Consider the following 15,703-nt stretch of genomic DNA (forward strand, 5'->3'; position numbering starts at 1 on the left):
ATAGGTGACCCCAGCCATTATCAATACACTTCGGAGATTGTCTGCCTGGTGTCAGTGGCTGCATAACCAGAACTTGTGATATGCACCAGCTGCTAATACGACCATCCACCACCTGCTCCCATGGCTTCACATCACCCTGATCGGGGGCTAAGCAGTTGCTACACCTTGCCCAAGGGTGACCTGCAGGCTAGCGGAGGGAAGGAGTGCCTTACACCTCCTTTGATAGAGATGAATCTCCACCTCACCACCTATTGTCACCATATACTACCCTAAAATTTATTACTTTGCAGGCATTTACAGTAAAGTAAACAAATAGAATAGAATTTATGAAAAACTATCCAGAAACAAATAATCAGAATCAGAATTCAGTCTATATATTTATTTATATTTAAAGATATAGTGCAGAACAGGATCTTCCAGTATTTCAAGCTGCACTACCGAGCAACCCCCACAACCTCAATTTAGCCCTAACCTTATCACAGGACAATTTAAGATGACCACTTAACTTACCTTGTGGGAGGTCTTTGGACTGCAGGAGGAAACTGGAAGTCCCAGAGAAAACCCACACAGTTCATGGGGTGGGGTGGTGGGGGGGGGGGGGGGAGTACACAGCCTCCTTTAAGAGCATGCTGGGATTGAACTCTGAACTCTGATGCCCTGAGCTGTAATAGCATCGTGCTGACCACTGGGTATCAGTTTAATGTCACTGGCATATGTCCTGGTGGTGGCAGTACTTACAACAGACAATAATTGAAAAGCTATACATAATAAGAAATACATTTTCAAAAAATTAAATTCAATAACTAGTGCAAAAAGAGAGCAAAAAACTATTTGAGGTAGTGGACGTGGATTCATTACCCATTCAGAAACCTGAAATATCCCTGATAGAGTGCTCAGAGGATGTGCAGACCAGCTAGCAGATATTCTCACTGACATCTTCAACATCTCCCTGAGCAGTGGCATCATTCCAACGTGCTTCAAGGCCACCACCATCGTCCCCGTGCCGAAGAAGTCTTCAGTGCCCTGCCTAAATGACTACCATTTAGGATGTTGCACTCACATCCATCATCATGAAGTGTTTCGAGAGGCTCATCATGAGGCATATCAAGACCCTGCTGGCCCCCTCACTGGACCCCCTGCAGTTTGTGTACCGTCCCAACTGTTCAACAGATGACGCTATTGCCACCACCCTCCACCTGGCCCTAACCCACCTGGACAAAAAAGACACGTATGTTTGAATGCTGTTCATAGACTTCAGTTCAGCATTCAACACAATCATTCCTCAGAAACTGATTGGAAAGCTGAGCCTACTGGGCCTGAACACCTCCCTCTGCCACTGGATACTAGACTTCCTGACTGGGAGACCTCAGTCAGTCCGGATTGGAGGCAGCATCTCCAACACCATCATACTGAGCACGGGGCCCCCCAGGACTGTGTGCTCAGTCCACTGCTGTTCACTTTGTTGACTGTACTGCAACATACAGCTTGAAACACATCATAAAATTGCCGATGACATGACCGTGGTGGGTCTCATCAGCAAGAACGACGAGTCAGCTTACAGAGAGGAGGTGCAGTGGCTAACGGACTGGTGCAGAAACCAACAACCTGTCTCTGAATGTGAACAAAACAAAAGAGATGGTTGTTGACTTCAGGAGAGCACGGAGCACATGGAGTATTGTGAGCAGTTTTGGGTCCCTTATCTATGGAAAGATGTGCTGGCATTGGAGGGGATCCAGAGAATGATTATGGAATGAAAATGTTAGCATATTGGGAGCATTTGATGGCTCTAAACCTGTACTCACTGGAGTTTCGAAAAATGTGTGGGATTTCGTTGAAACCTATTTCGTTGTAGGGCCAGAGGGCACACCTTCAGAATAGAGGAACATACACAAAATGCTGGAGGAACTCAGAAAGTCAGGCAGCATTGATGGAAAGAAGTAAACAGTCGTCTTCTCAGTCCGAGACCCTTCATCAGGACCCAGCATATGCAGATTTTCTGGTGTTTCAGAATAGAGGGATGTTACTTAGAACAGAGATGAGGAGGAATTTCTTTAGCCAGAGGATTGTAAATCTGTGCAACTGATTGCCACAGATGGCTGTGGAAGCCATGTCATTGAGTATATATAAAACAAAGGCTGTTAAGTTCTTGATTTACCTATCAACTCTGGTTTAAATATACTCAATGACTCAGCCTCCATAGCTGTCTGTGCACTGAATTCCATAGATTAGTCAGGATGTCAAAGGTTATGGGGGGAAGACAGAAGAATGGGATTGAGAGGATAATAAATCAGTCATGATGGAACTGCCGAGCAGACTCTATAGGAGCAGAATTAAGCCATTCGGCCCCATGTCTTATGGTCCTGGGTGACGGGGCCCTTAATGACAGAAGACTGACAAACAACCGATATTCAAAAGAAGATAAATTGTGTAAATATGGAAATATAGAAATAAATAATACTGAGAACATGAGAGTCCTTGAAAAAGAGTTTGTAGGTTACACAATTGCATATCTCTTACAAGAAATAAATAGTTTAAGTGCACTATGTTAAACAAGTGCCTATTTTACAGGTACTGTTAGGCTTCAGGCTGAATCTAGAGGTGCAGATGGTGAACTAAAGTTCACACTTTCTTGTCTGGCTCCTGTTAACACGTGATAAGCCCTCATTTCCATGTGAACCCGCTTCCCAGGGACTAAGTAGTAAAGAAGTCCTTCACAAAGGTGGGCAGGACTCTTGCTAAGATTGAGTGTACTGTGCAAGGACTGTTGGTTTTCACTCCTGGGCTGTGGACTTTTACATTTGGTAAGCTGTAGACGGGGTAGCCTTAATGCAGTGTGAAGATCATTATTTTCAAACATCATTGAAATGCGAGAGAGTTTATTAGCAGAGAGTGAAAGGGAGCCAGCAAGGGGCCGTGTGCAATGAAAGTCCACGTATTCATGCTTTTGGCAAGCTGTCTCTTGCTGGTGGGGTCAGTGCCCTTCAATACCATAACCTTTGACACAACACCAAGTCTATCGGTTAAAACTGACCCACAACTCACAGCCAGACTCCGCTCCGAGGTTTGTACAAGGGGAAAGCGCACAGTGTGGACGGCACAAAACAAGTAGTGTTACTCCACTAATCAGAGGTGCAACTCATTATAACTTCCCCTTCAATCCAGCACTAATCCAGCATCTTTTCAAGCAAACCCTTAAAATAATGCAGTTGCTGAATTGTTAGAAGATTTAATCCAATAAGGCAGCCAATAAATCAGATTTGTCCAACAGCTGAGAATTACAATGGGGAGTACACTAATCTCATCAATGAGTCCCGAAACAAAATCGATGGCAAGTATACAATCTTCAACTTCTGTGTGGTTAAATTTTATTGAAATTTGGTGTAAAACATTGCCTGTCCAGGAATGTTGTATGGGTGGAGTTCAGTCAGGACTTCTGTGGCAATACATACTTAAGACAATATGACATAGGAGCAGAATTAGGCTATTCAGCCCATCGAGACTGCTTCACCATTCCATCATGGCTGATTTATTATCCCTCTCAATCTTATTCTCCAGCCTTCTCCCCATAACCTTTGATGCCCTGACTAATCAAGAATCTATCAACTTTTCCTTTAAACATCCTACAAAGGGTGCAAAAGGGCCAATATAACTCCAAACAGAAAGCACGTGCACTCCACCGACTCTTTCCAGTACCACCACAATGCCCCCTGTTCACCCCCTCTCCTCTCTACCTGTTGCTGCCTCCAGGTAGGGCATCTCCTGATCAACAAGTATCTCTGTGCTCTATCATCTCACTTAGTCTGTCTACAAACACATATATTGAGGTAATATGCAAATATCTAATTCAAAGATAAAGTAAACATCTTACTGTATTCCTTGAGATTCATGGTCTTGCAGGCATTTAAAGTAGAACCAAACCATATAATAGACTGGATGGAAAACTACACACAAAGAATTACCAATGTGCAAAAGAAGACAAACAGTACAAATAATACAAATTAAATAAATAATGCTGAGAATATGAGCTGCAGGGTCCTTGAAGGTGAGTCCATAGGTTGTGGAATCAGTTCAGAGTTGAAGTGAATGAAGTTATCCACATTGGTTCAGGAGCCTCATCAATGAGGGGTAATCACTGTTCCTGAATCCGGTGGTGTAAGTGGGTCCTGAGGCTCCTATATCTCATTCCCAAAGGCAGCAGCAAGAAGAGAGCATTGGGTGGATGGTGAGGGTCCTTGATGATGGATGCGGTTTTCTTGTGGCAGGGCTCCCTGTAAATGTACTCAATGTGGGGCAATGGACAGGGCTGTATCCACCACCTTCTGTACACTTTTCCATTCCCAGGTAGAGGTGTTTCTGTATCAGATCATGATACAACCAGTTAAGATACACTCCAGTGTGCATCTATAGAAGCTTTTCATTTAGATGACATCGCAAATCTATGCAAACTTCTAAGATAGTTGAGGCACAGTTGTGTGTTCTTTATGATGGCACTTACATGCTGGTCCCAGCACAAGTTCTCTGATTGATAATGCCAGGGAATTTAAACTTACTGATCCTTTCCACCTCTGATTCCCTAATGAGGACTGACTCATGGACCTCTGCCTTCTTCCTCCTGTAGATGATAATAAGCTCTTTGATTTTGCTGACTTTGAATGGAAGGTTATTGTGGCACCACTCAACAAGGTTTTTAATCTTGCCCCTCTATGCTGATTTGTTGTCACCTTTGATTTGGCCAACATCAGCAAATTACACATGTGCTGATTCTCCTGCATAGAATGAAATGTTTATTGAACCACATAGGAGGGATGAAGTATTAAGGTGGATAACTCCACATGGCCTGATGGGATTTACCTCAGGTCACTGAAAGAGGCAAGAGACAAGATTGCTGGGGCCTTGACCAGAATCTTCCTGTCTACTCTACCAACAGGTGAGGTCCTGGAAGACTAGCGAGTCTCTACTCTACTTAAGAAGAAAACAAGTGAAAATCCTGAGAAATATAGATGGGCAAGTCTCACATCAGTTGCAGGAAAATAGCTGGAGAAAATTCATAGGGATAGGATCTTTGAGCATTTGGAAATCAATGGCCTAATTAGGGAGAGCCAACATGGCTTTGTGTGGGGTACATTGTGTCTTACCAACTTGACTGAGTTTTTTGACAAGGTGACAAGAGAAATTGTTGAGGATGTTGTCTACATGGATTTTAATAAGGTGTTTGATGAAGTTCCTCATTGGAGGCTGATCCAGAAGATTCAAATGCATAGACTGCGCCATGAATTGGCTGTTTTATTCAGAACTGGCTTGCACATAGAAGATAGATGGTTGTGGTTGAATGGACTTATTCAAGATGGAAGTCTGTAATTAGTGGAGCTCTTCAGGGATCTGTGTTGGGACCTCTGCTGTTCGTAATGTATATAAACGACCTAGATGAAAATATAGATGGGTGGGTTAATAAGTTTGTGAACTATACCAAGATTGGTGGAATTGTGGATAGTGTAAAAGTGTAAATTCTTCATACATGTAAATGTATATGCCAAATAAAGTTGATCTTGATACTTGATCCTGGATGACAATGTGCTGAATGAAGAGGAATTTGAAGCAAGAGTTGGCTGTTTGGTGCTGCAAGCCTGTTCAACCATTTGGTGATATCGTGCTGATGGGATCTTGGTATCAGTTCCCTGCCCCATGTTCTGCTAACCCTGGCCTTCCCTACAGAGCAAGCACAACAGTCCCAACACTAAAGACATCAAACAAGACCATAAGACCACACCTAATAAGATGGAAAGGTCTGCTGGTGCTGCACGGGGGCGGGGGTTAAAATAGAGCTGCTAGAGTTACAGGAGGATGGGAACCAGTGTGCCAGAACAGATAGTTATACCGCAGAGAAAATGTAGGGAAGTTATTGTTAAGACCTCAGACAACACACACAAATCCAGAGCAACACACACAAAATGCTGGAGGAACTCAGCAGGTCAGATGGCATCTATGAAGGGGAGTCAGTGTACTGGGCCATGTTCAAGAACTCAACTGAGGACCAGGATCATAACAGACTTTATTAAATCAGCTGTGGATGAATGTGTCCCCACAAAAACATTCAGGATTTTCCCCAATCATAAGCCCTGGATGAATAATGAAATCTGGAAACAGAGAGCCAGATCAAAGGTATTCAAGTCTGGAGATCAAGAATGCTACAAGAGGTGCAGTTATAAACTTCAGAAAGCAATCTCTTGGGCAAAGTGGAGATTACAGACTAAACTAGAATCAACAAGAGACGCTCAATAGCTTCAGCAGGGTTTGAATGCCTTAACCTCTTACAAAGCTAAATCTTGCAACATGGGGGACAGCAGAGCTTCACTTCCAGATGAGTTCAATGCCTTCTATGCTCACTTTGACTACCAGAACAGGGAGGAACTATCGCACACCCCCATGTCTCCAGATGATCCTTTGGTCTCAGTATCTGAAGATGACATGCAGGCTGTCTTCAAGAGAGTGAATCCAAGGAAATCATCTGGTCCGGACGGAGTACCTGGTTGAGTACTGAAGACCTGTGCCGACCAACTGGATGGTGTATTCTTGGATATTTTCAATCTCTGGCTCCAGCAGTGTGCGGTACCCACTTGCTTCAAGCAGGCTTCAATTGCACCAGTGCCCAAGAAGAAAGTGGTAACCTGTCTAAGTGACTATCGCCCAGTGTCACTTACATCCACAGTGACAAAGTGTTTTGAGAGGCTGATGTTGAAGCATATCAGCTCCTGTCTGAATGGTGACTTGGATCTGCTCTAATTTGCCAACCAAAGCAACAGGTCTACAGCAGATGCCATCACATTGGCTCTTCATAAAACCCTGGTACATCTGGACAGTAAAGATCCATACATCAGGATGCTCTTTATCAATTCCAGCTCGGCATTTAACACCATCATCCCCTCAAAACTCATCAGTAAACTCCAAGACCTGGGCCTCAATACCCCCTTGTGCAATTGGATCCTAGATTTCCTCACTTGCTGACCCAGCTCAGTTCTGATTGGCAAAAACATCTCCAAAATCTCCATCAGTACAGGAGCACCACAGGGATGTGTACTTAATCTCCTGCCTCCCCCCCACCCCACTATATCCCTTCATGCCATGACCAATCAAGAATCTATCAACCTCTGCCTTAAATATACATAAAGACTTGGCTTCCACAGCTGCCTGTGGCAAAGAATTCCACAGATTCATCACTTTCTGCCTGAAGAAATTCCTCCTCATCTCCATTCTAAAAGGACACCCCTCTGTTCTGAGGCTGTGTCCTCTGGTCTTAGACACTCCCACCTTAGGAAATCCTCTCTACATCCACTCTAACAAGGCCTTTCATCATTTAATAGATTTCAATTGGGTCACCCCTTATTCTTCTGGACTCCAGTGAATATAGGCCCAGAGCCATCAAATGGTCTTCAGATTCAATTCTGGAATCATTTTAGTGAACCTCCTTTGAACCCTCTCCATTTCAGAACATCCTTTCTAAGATAAAGGGCCCAAAACTGCTCACAATACTCCAAGTGAGGTCTTACCAGTGCTTTATAAAGCCTCAAAATTCTATCCTTGCTTTCATATTCTAGTCCTCTTGAAATGAATGCTAACATCACATTTGCCTTCCTCCCACAGACCCAATCTGCAAATTAACCTTTAGGGAATCCTTCACAAAAACTTCCAAGTCCCTTTTCACCTCAGATCTTTGTATTTTCTCCCATTTAGAAAATAGTCATCTCTTTCATTTCTTCCACCAAAATGCATGATGATACTGCTCCCGACTCTGTATTCTGTCACTTCTTTGCCCATTCTCTTATTTTGTCTAAGTCCTTCTATAGCTTTCCTACTTCCTCAAAGCTACCTGCCCCTCCACCTATCTTTGTATCATCTGCAAACTTTGCAAGAAAACCATCAATTCTATCATCCAAATCATTGACATATAAGGTAAAAAAAATTGGTCCCAATATAGATCCCCATGGAACACTGATAGTCACCAGCAGCCAACCTTTATTCCCACTCTTTGTCCCCTGCTGCTCAGCCACTGATTTATCCATGCTAGTATATTTCCTGTAATATCATGGACTCATAGCTTGTTAAGCAGCCTCATGTGTGGCATCTTGTCAAAGGCCTTCTGAAAATCCAAGTACACATCAACCAATTCTCCTTTGTCTATCCTGCTTGTTATTTCTTCAAAGAATTCTAACAGATTAGTTAAGCAAGATTTTCCCTTGAGCCTGCTAACTATGGCCTATTTTATCTAACCACTGAGGTCAGACTAACTGGTCTATAATGTCCTTTCTTCTGCCTATCTCAGTTCTTGAAGAGTGGAGAGACATCTGCAATCTTTCAGTCTTCTGGAACCATTCCAGAATCTAGTGATTGTTGAAAGATCATCATTGATGCCTCTTTCAGAACTGCAGTGTGTACACCATCTGGTCCAGGTGACATCTACCTTCAGACTTTTCAATTTACCAAGAACCTTCTTCATACACTTCATGCTCCCGAACTTGGAACCTGGAACTTCCACCATACAGCTACTGTCTTCCACAGTAAAGACTGATCCAAAATACTTAGTTTGTCCACCATTTTGTTGTCCCCCATTACTACCTTTCCAGCATCGTTTTCCAGCTGTCTAGTATCCATTCTCACCTCTCTTTTACACTATATGAAACTTTTGGTAATCTCAATATTATTGACTAGCTTACTTTATTATTCCTTCTTTATCTTCTTAATGACTTTTTTAGTTGCCTTCTGTTGGCTTTTAAAAGCTTCCCAATCCTCTAACTTTCCATTAATAATTCCCACTCATTAGACAGCAGTGTAGTTTGAGAGTTTCTGATGATGTGATAAGGAGTAGAAAACTGCAATCCAATTGCTGCCTTCCTCTTCTGTTCCTTGTTAGTATTCATCAGGCTAAAGACTGTTACTGCAGAGAGGCCCAGTGTTAGACTCAGTCACTACCAGGGAAAGTATGTGACTGTGGGGGGAGAAGAGACTGCAGTTTCAGAGAATAAGAACAAGATGAGGACATGGACATAAAGTCTAGTTTTGCTCTCCTCCATCCATCCATTTCAAGCGTTTACCCAAAACAACTTTAAAAACTAAAACTGAAGATAGTGTTTAGAAATGAATAAACTACTTCAACTTGTTTCGAGTCTTCAACTGAATCAGCTTCCGGCGATTAGCTGCAACAGGGAAACTGGCGCCAACTTCTCAGTTAACTGCACTTCACCCTTTCATCCCTTCCAACGCATCTCCTCCTTTTGATTGAAGTTACACAAATAGTTCCATGCCAGCATCTACAATCCACGTCTCTGGCAACATTACAGATTCCAAAGCTCCCTTTAGCCACTTGGAAATTCCCTTTTTTCTTGTGTAGTGGTAAGGATCCAGCAGTATTGGGAAGTGGTGTTTGTAACCTACATCAACTTGATCCCAGCTGCCACTCTCAACCCCTGTCACACAAAGACACAGAGCAGAGGTGCTGACATCAGCAAACTACCAGAATTTCTACAAAATGTCCCTCATTCCCAGAAATGGCTGCCACATCCTGTGCATCTGCATTTCTTATTCTGAAGCTGTTCTGCCCCATAGTGGCTGTATATCTACACTTCCTGACAAATAGTAATATACATGAAACATTCTTGAAAAGTGATGCTGGTTTCACTTATTGATTGCATTTTGTAATGAATGTGCAATATAGTCTCAACAGGTCAGGTAGCATCTATGGAGAGGAATGAACAGTCGGTGTCTCAGGTCGAGATCCTCCAGGTCCTGATGTAGGGTCTTTGTCTGAAATATCTGCTCTTTATTCCTCTCCCTAGATGCTGTAAAGTATTGCAATCAAAATAATTTAAGATTTAGTTTAGGTAATTGCTGATATTTTGTAAATAAGACAAGCGTTTAGAAACAGAAGAAAGAATGCAGATGCTGGAAATCCAAAGCAAAACACACAAAATGCATTTAGAATTACAGTTATTCAGCAGAGAAACAAGCCTTTCATACCTTTCCATCCTTGCTGAATTGTGCAGGATTCCTTAAAAGTTAACTTGCAGGTTGAGTCGGCGGTGAAGAAGGCAAATACAATGCTATTTTGAGAGGATTAGAATATAAAAGTAAGGATGTAATGCTGAGGCTTTAAAAGGCACTGGTCAGACTGTAATTGGTGTTTTGGAGCAATTTTGGGTCCCTTATCTAAGAAAAGATGTGTTGGCATTGAAGAGGATCCAGGGGAGGTTCATGAGAATGAGCCCAAGAATGAAGCAGTTAATGCATGAGCAGTGTCTGATGGCTCTGGGCTTGTACTTGACAGAGTTTAGAAGAATTGTGGTGGTGGGGGGGGGGGGGGACTCACTAAAACCTTTCAAATATTGAAAATCCTAGACAGAGCGAATATGGCGAGGATGTTTCCTATACTGGGGGAATCTAGGACCAAAGGGAACAGCCTCAGAATAGATAGAAGGACATTGATTTAGAACAGAGCTGAGAAAGAATTTCTTTACCTGGGGATGGTGAATCTGTGGAATTCATTGCCACAGATGGCAGTCTAGGCCAGGTCATTGGGTATATTTAAAGTGGAGGTTGAAAGGTTCTTGATAAGTAAGAGTGTCAAAAGTTGTGGGGAGAAGGCAGGAGAATGGAGTCGAGAGGGATAATAAATCAGCCATGATGGAATAGTGGAGCAGACTTGATGGGCTGGATGGCCTAATTCTGCTCATATGTCTTATGGTCTTACAGTAATCCCATTTACCAGTGACTGGTCTGTTACCTTCTATAAACTGACAATTCAAGTGTTCTACAGATACTTCATAAATTCAAGATTACTTGCTTCCACCACCCCTCAGGCAGTGTATTCCTGTTTCCAACCTCCCTCTGAGTGAAGAATTCCTTTGAGTTATACAGCACAGAAACAGACCTTTCAACCCAGCTGGTCCATTCTTACTATCCAAGCTGGTCCTTTACTCATATCTCTTCTAAACCTTCAACAACATATACAAAATGCTGGAGAAACTCGTGATTCAAGACACAAATTTATTTTTCACATGTACTGTGAAACATACAGTGAAAAGTGTCATTTGTGTTAACAAACAACACACCCAAGGGTTGCAAGTGTTGCAAAAATTCCATCACTCAGCCAATCAGGCAGCATCTATGGAGGGGGGAGTAAACAGTCAACATTTTGTGCCAAGACCCTTCATCCAGACTAAATGTTTTATTCCTCACTTCTGCCCTGGGGGGTGGGGGGGAAGTTTCCTACTATCTAACTTGCCTATGCCTCTCATTGATTGATAGATCGATTAGTCATAGATCAGTGACATTTTCATTACTTTGAAAAAATTTTCTTCAACAATTGCAGATGTTTGAAATACCTTGAAGCACTTGGAGCCAGAACAAGTGTGAAATGGAGTGTGAGAGTATGTGCAGGAGAATTTGAGCCCTTCATTCCCAAAGCTCTTCCACATTGGGAATTTGTATTGATTCAGAGGTGCTGGCATAGTCAGCATTGATTGTCTGTCAGTAATTATCCCTCAGAGTGACTGACCAGCTGGGCCATGTAGATTCACAGAGTCATACACTGTGAAAACAGGCCTTTTGGCCCAACTGGCCCATGCTGACCAAGATACACATTCAGATTTACCACACATACATCAAAACATACAGTGAAATACTTCATTTGTGTAAATAACCAACAGCCTAGGGATGGGATGAGCTGGGGGGGGGGAAGCCTCCAAATGTCTCAAACATAGTATGCCCACAAGGCTCAGTAGAACAGCACCTAACACAAGCAACAAAACAACAACAGTAAATCAAGCTCCCTTTCCTCCCTCCCTTCCACCCAGTCCTCCAACCTTGGATCTCTAGGCTTCAGACATAACGCTTAGACTTCCAGTCAATCTTTGGGCTCTGTTCTTCAGTATTGACCTTTTGGACCAGCCGAAGATGGGTCCCTGAACTCCAGACTCGAACACCGGGTTTGCTGAATGACCAGCTGTCACGCCACTTGCTTGCATGGACATTTGACAATAGAACACACCAACTGTGACAGCCCAACATCCAAGGATGTTCTTTGTCACTTGTCAATGTTGCTAGCTTTCAAGTGTTGAGTAGAAACCTTCAACGCATGTCTGCGTCACTTTAAACCTGAAACTGAGTGAAGAGCTGAGCTCTAGATGCTTCACATCCTTGTCCCTAAACTCTAACCTGACCTTTAAATCTCCTCTCTGTCCCTAAAACTATATTTAAGAACTTAACAGCTAAGTCTGACCCATGACCTTGTTGGAGATTGCAGCTTGGTACCATCTTAAAAAAAAAGACGTGTTTGACTTTTAACTGATCACTTCACATTACTGTTGGTTCGGAGTCAAATATGGGCAGACTGAGTAAGGAGTACAGGTTTCCTCTTGACAGACATTAGGAGACATGTTTTATAATCACCTTATGCCTGGCTTTGTTGGAAACATCCTGATAGCATTGAACAGTGGGATTGGCCGATGGACTCACTTGTCATGGGACATCCAGTATACATAAGAACATAAAAAAATAGGAGCAGGAGTAGGCCATCCGGCCCATTGAACCTGCCCCGCCGTTCAATAAGATCATGGCTGATCTGTCCATAAACTCAGCTCCATCTACCTGCCTTTCCCCCATAACCCTTAATTCCTCTACTATGTAAAAATCTAACTGTGTCTTAAATATATTTAGTGAAGAAGCCTCAAATGCTTCCCTGGGCAGAGTATTCCACAGATTCACCACTCTCTGGGAAAAACAGTTTTTCCTCATCTCCGTTCTAAATCTACAGTGAGGTCATTACACCGAGGATACTGGAAGAGAGAAAGGGGGCGACGATGAGGAAGGAAAGGATGCTTGAAGTACAGGAGACCCCAGGGGATGTACCTCTCATAAACAGGTTCACCTTCTTGGAAGCTGTCAGGACAGAAGATACTGCCAGCCTGAGGCGGACAGGTCTGCGAGCCGAAAATTGGTACAGAAGCAGAGCCGAGGAGTCAGACATCAGGAAGAGCCGTGGTAGTAGGGGACTCCATAGTAAGAGGTACGGAAAGGGGTTTCTGCGGCAACAGGCGAGATTTAAGGATGGTGTGTTGCCTCCCTGGTGCTAGGATCCAGGACATCACGGACCGATTGCAGGAAATCCTCAAGGGTGAAGGTGAACAGCCGGAAGTGGTAGTGCATGTCGGCACAAATTACATCAGGAAGAAGAAGAAGGACATTCTGCAGCGGGACTTCAGAGAACTCGGAAGAAGGCTGAAAAGCAGGACTTCCAGGGTGGTTATCTCTAGTTTGTTTCCAGTTCCTCGTGCTGGAGAGGGCAGGAACAGGGAGATAATGGATCTGAATGTGTGGCTGAGGAACTGGTGCAGGAAGCAAGGATTTACATTCTTGGACCACTGGGATCTGTTTTGGGGTAGGGATGAATTGTACAAAAAGGACGGGTTGCACCTTAATAGGTGGGGGACCAGCATTCTGGCAGACAGGTTTGTCACTGCAACACGGATGTGTTTAAACTAAGTAGTGGGGGGGAGGGGATGAACTGGAAATATAAGGATGGAGTTAAAGGAAAAGTGAAAATAAGAAAAGTTAAAAAGGACAACAGAATCAATGGAATGGAAAGCTCAAGAAGAGATCATACAGTATGGCCAAGTGAAATAGGAATTGATATGAAAGGAGAGGGGCGTACCAAATTAAAAGTATTATATATGAATGCACGAAGTATAAGGAATAAAGTAGATGAGATTGAGGCTCAGTTGGAAATTGGCAAGTACGATGTTGTGGGAATAACAGAGACATGGCTTCAAGCGGACAGTGCCTGGGAAATGAATATTCAAGGCTATATATCTTAGCGAAAGGACAGACTGTCTGGCAGAGGGGGTGGAGTGGCTCTGTTGGTGAGGAATGATATTCAGTCCCTTGCAAGGTGGGTGGGACATAGAATCTGGGGATGTAGAGTCAGTATGGATAGAACTGAGAAATTCTAAAGGTAGAAAGACCCTAATGGGAGTTATCTACAGGCCCCCAAACAGCAGTCTGGATGTAGGGTGTAAGTTGAATGAAGAGTTAAAATTGGCATGTTGCAAAGGTAATGATACAGTTGTCATGGGGGATTTCAACATGCAGGTAGACTGGGAGAATCAGAATGGTACTGGACCCCAAGAAAGGGAGTTTGTGGAGTGCCTCCGAGATGGATTCTTAGAACAGCTTGTACTGGAGCCTACCAGGGAGAAGGCAATTCTAGATCTAATGTTGTGCAATGAACCGGATTTGATCAGAGATCTGGAGGTAAAGGAACCATTAGGAGGTAGTGACCATAATATGATATGTTTTAACCTACAATTTGAGAAAGAGAAGGGAAAATCGGATGTGTCAGTATTACAGATGAACGAAGGGAACTATGGAGTTATGAGAGAGGAGCTGGCCAAAGTTCAATGGAACAATACCCTAGCAGGGAAGACAGTGGAACAACGATGGCAGGTGTTTCTGGGAATAATGCAGAAGGTGCAGGATCGGTTCATTCCAAAGAGGAAGAAAGATCCTAAGGGGAGTAAGGGTGGCCGTGGCTGACGAGGGAAGTAAAGGGCAGTATAAAAATAAAAGAGAAGTAGTATAACATAGCAAAGATGAGCGGGAAACCGGAGGACTGGGAAGCTTTTAAAGAGCAACAGAAGATAACAAAAAAGACAATACGCCAAGAAAAAATGAGGTACGAAGGTAAACTAGCCAAGAATGTAAAGGAGGATAGTTAAAGCTTCTTTAGGTATGTGAATAGCAAAAAAATAGTTAAGACCAAAATTGGGCCATTGAAGACAGAAACAGGTGAATTTATTATGGGGAACAAGGAAATGGCAGATGAGTTGAACAGGTACTTTGGATCTGTCTTCACTACGGAAGACACAAACAATCTCCCAGATGTAATGGTGGCCAAAGGAACTAGGGTAAAGGATGAACTGAAGGAAATTTATATTAGGCAAGTAACGGTGTTGGATAGACTGTTGAGTCTGAAGGCTGTTAAGTCCCTGGGACCTGATGGTCTGCATCCCAGGGTACTTAAAGAGGCGTCTCTAGAAATCGTGGACGCATTGGTAACCATTTTCCAATGTACTATAGATTCAGGAACAGTTCCTACTGATTGGAGGGTGGCAAATGTTGTCCCACTTTTCAAGAAAGGAGGGAAAGAGAAAACAGGGAATTATAGACCGGTTAGCCTGACGTCAGTGGTGGGAAAGATGCTGGAGTCAATTATAAAAGAGGAAATTACAACACATTTGGATAGCAGTAGAAGGATCAGTCCGAGTCAGCATGGATTTATGAAGGGAAAATCATGCTCGACTAATCATCTGGAGTTTTTTGAGGATGTAACTATGAAAATGGACAAGGGAGAGCCAGTGGATGTAGTGTACCTGGACTTCCAGAAAACTTTTGATAAAGTCCCATATAGGAGATTAGTGGGCAAAATTAGGGCACATGGTATTGGAGGCAGAGTACTGACATGGATTGAAAATTGGCAGGCCGACAGGAAACAAAGAGTAGTGATTAGCGGGTCCCTTTTGGAATGGCAGGCTGTGACCAGTGGGGTACCGCAAGGTTTGGTGCTGGGACCGCAGCTGTTTACAATATACATTAATGATTTAGATGAAGGGATTAAAAGTAACATTAGCAAATTTGCTGATGACATTTAGAACAGAGA

The sequence above is a fragment of the Hypanus sabinus genome, chromosome 8, assembly GCF_030144855.1.
Source record: "Hypanus sabinus isolate sHypSab1 chromosome 8, sHypSab1.hap1, whole genome shotgun sequence".
In the NCBI taxonomy this organism is placed as follows: Eukaryota; Metazoa; Chordata; class Chondrichthyes; order Myliobatiformes; family Dasyatidae; genus Hypanus; species Hypanus sabinus.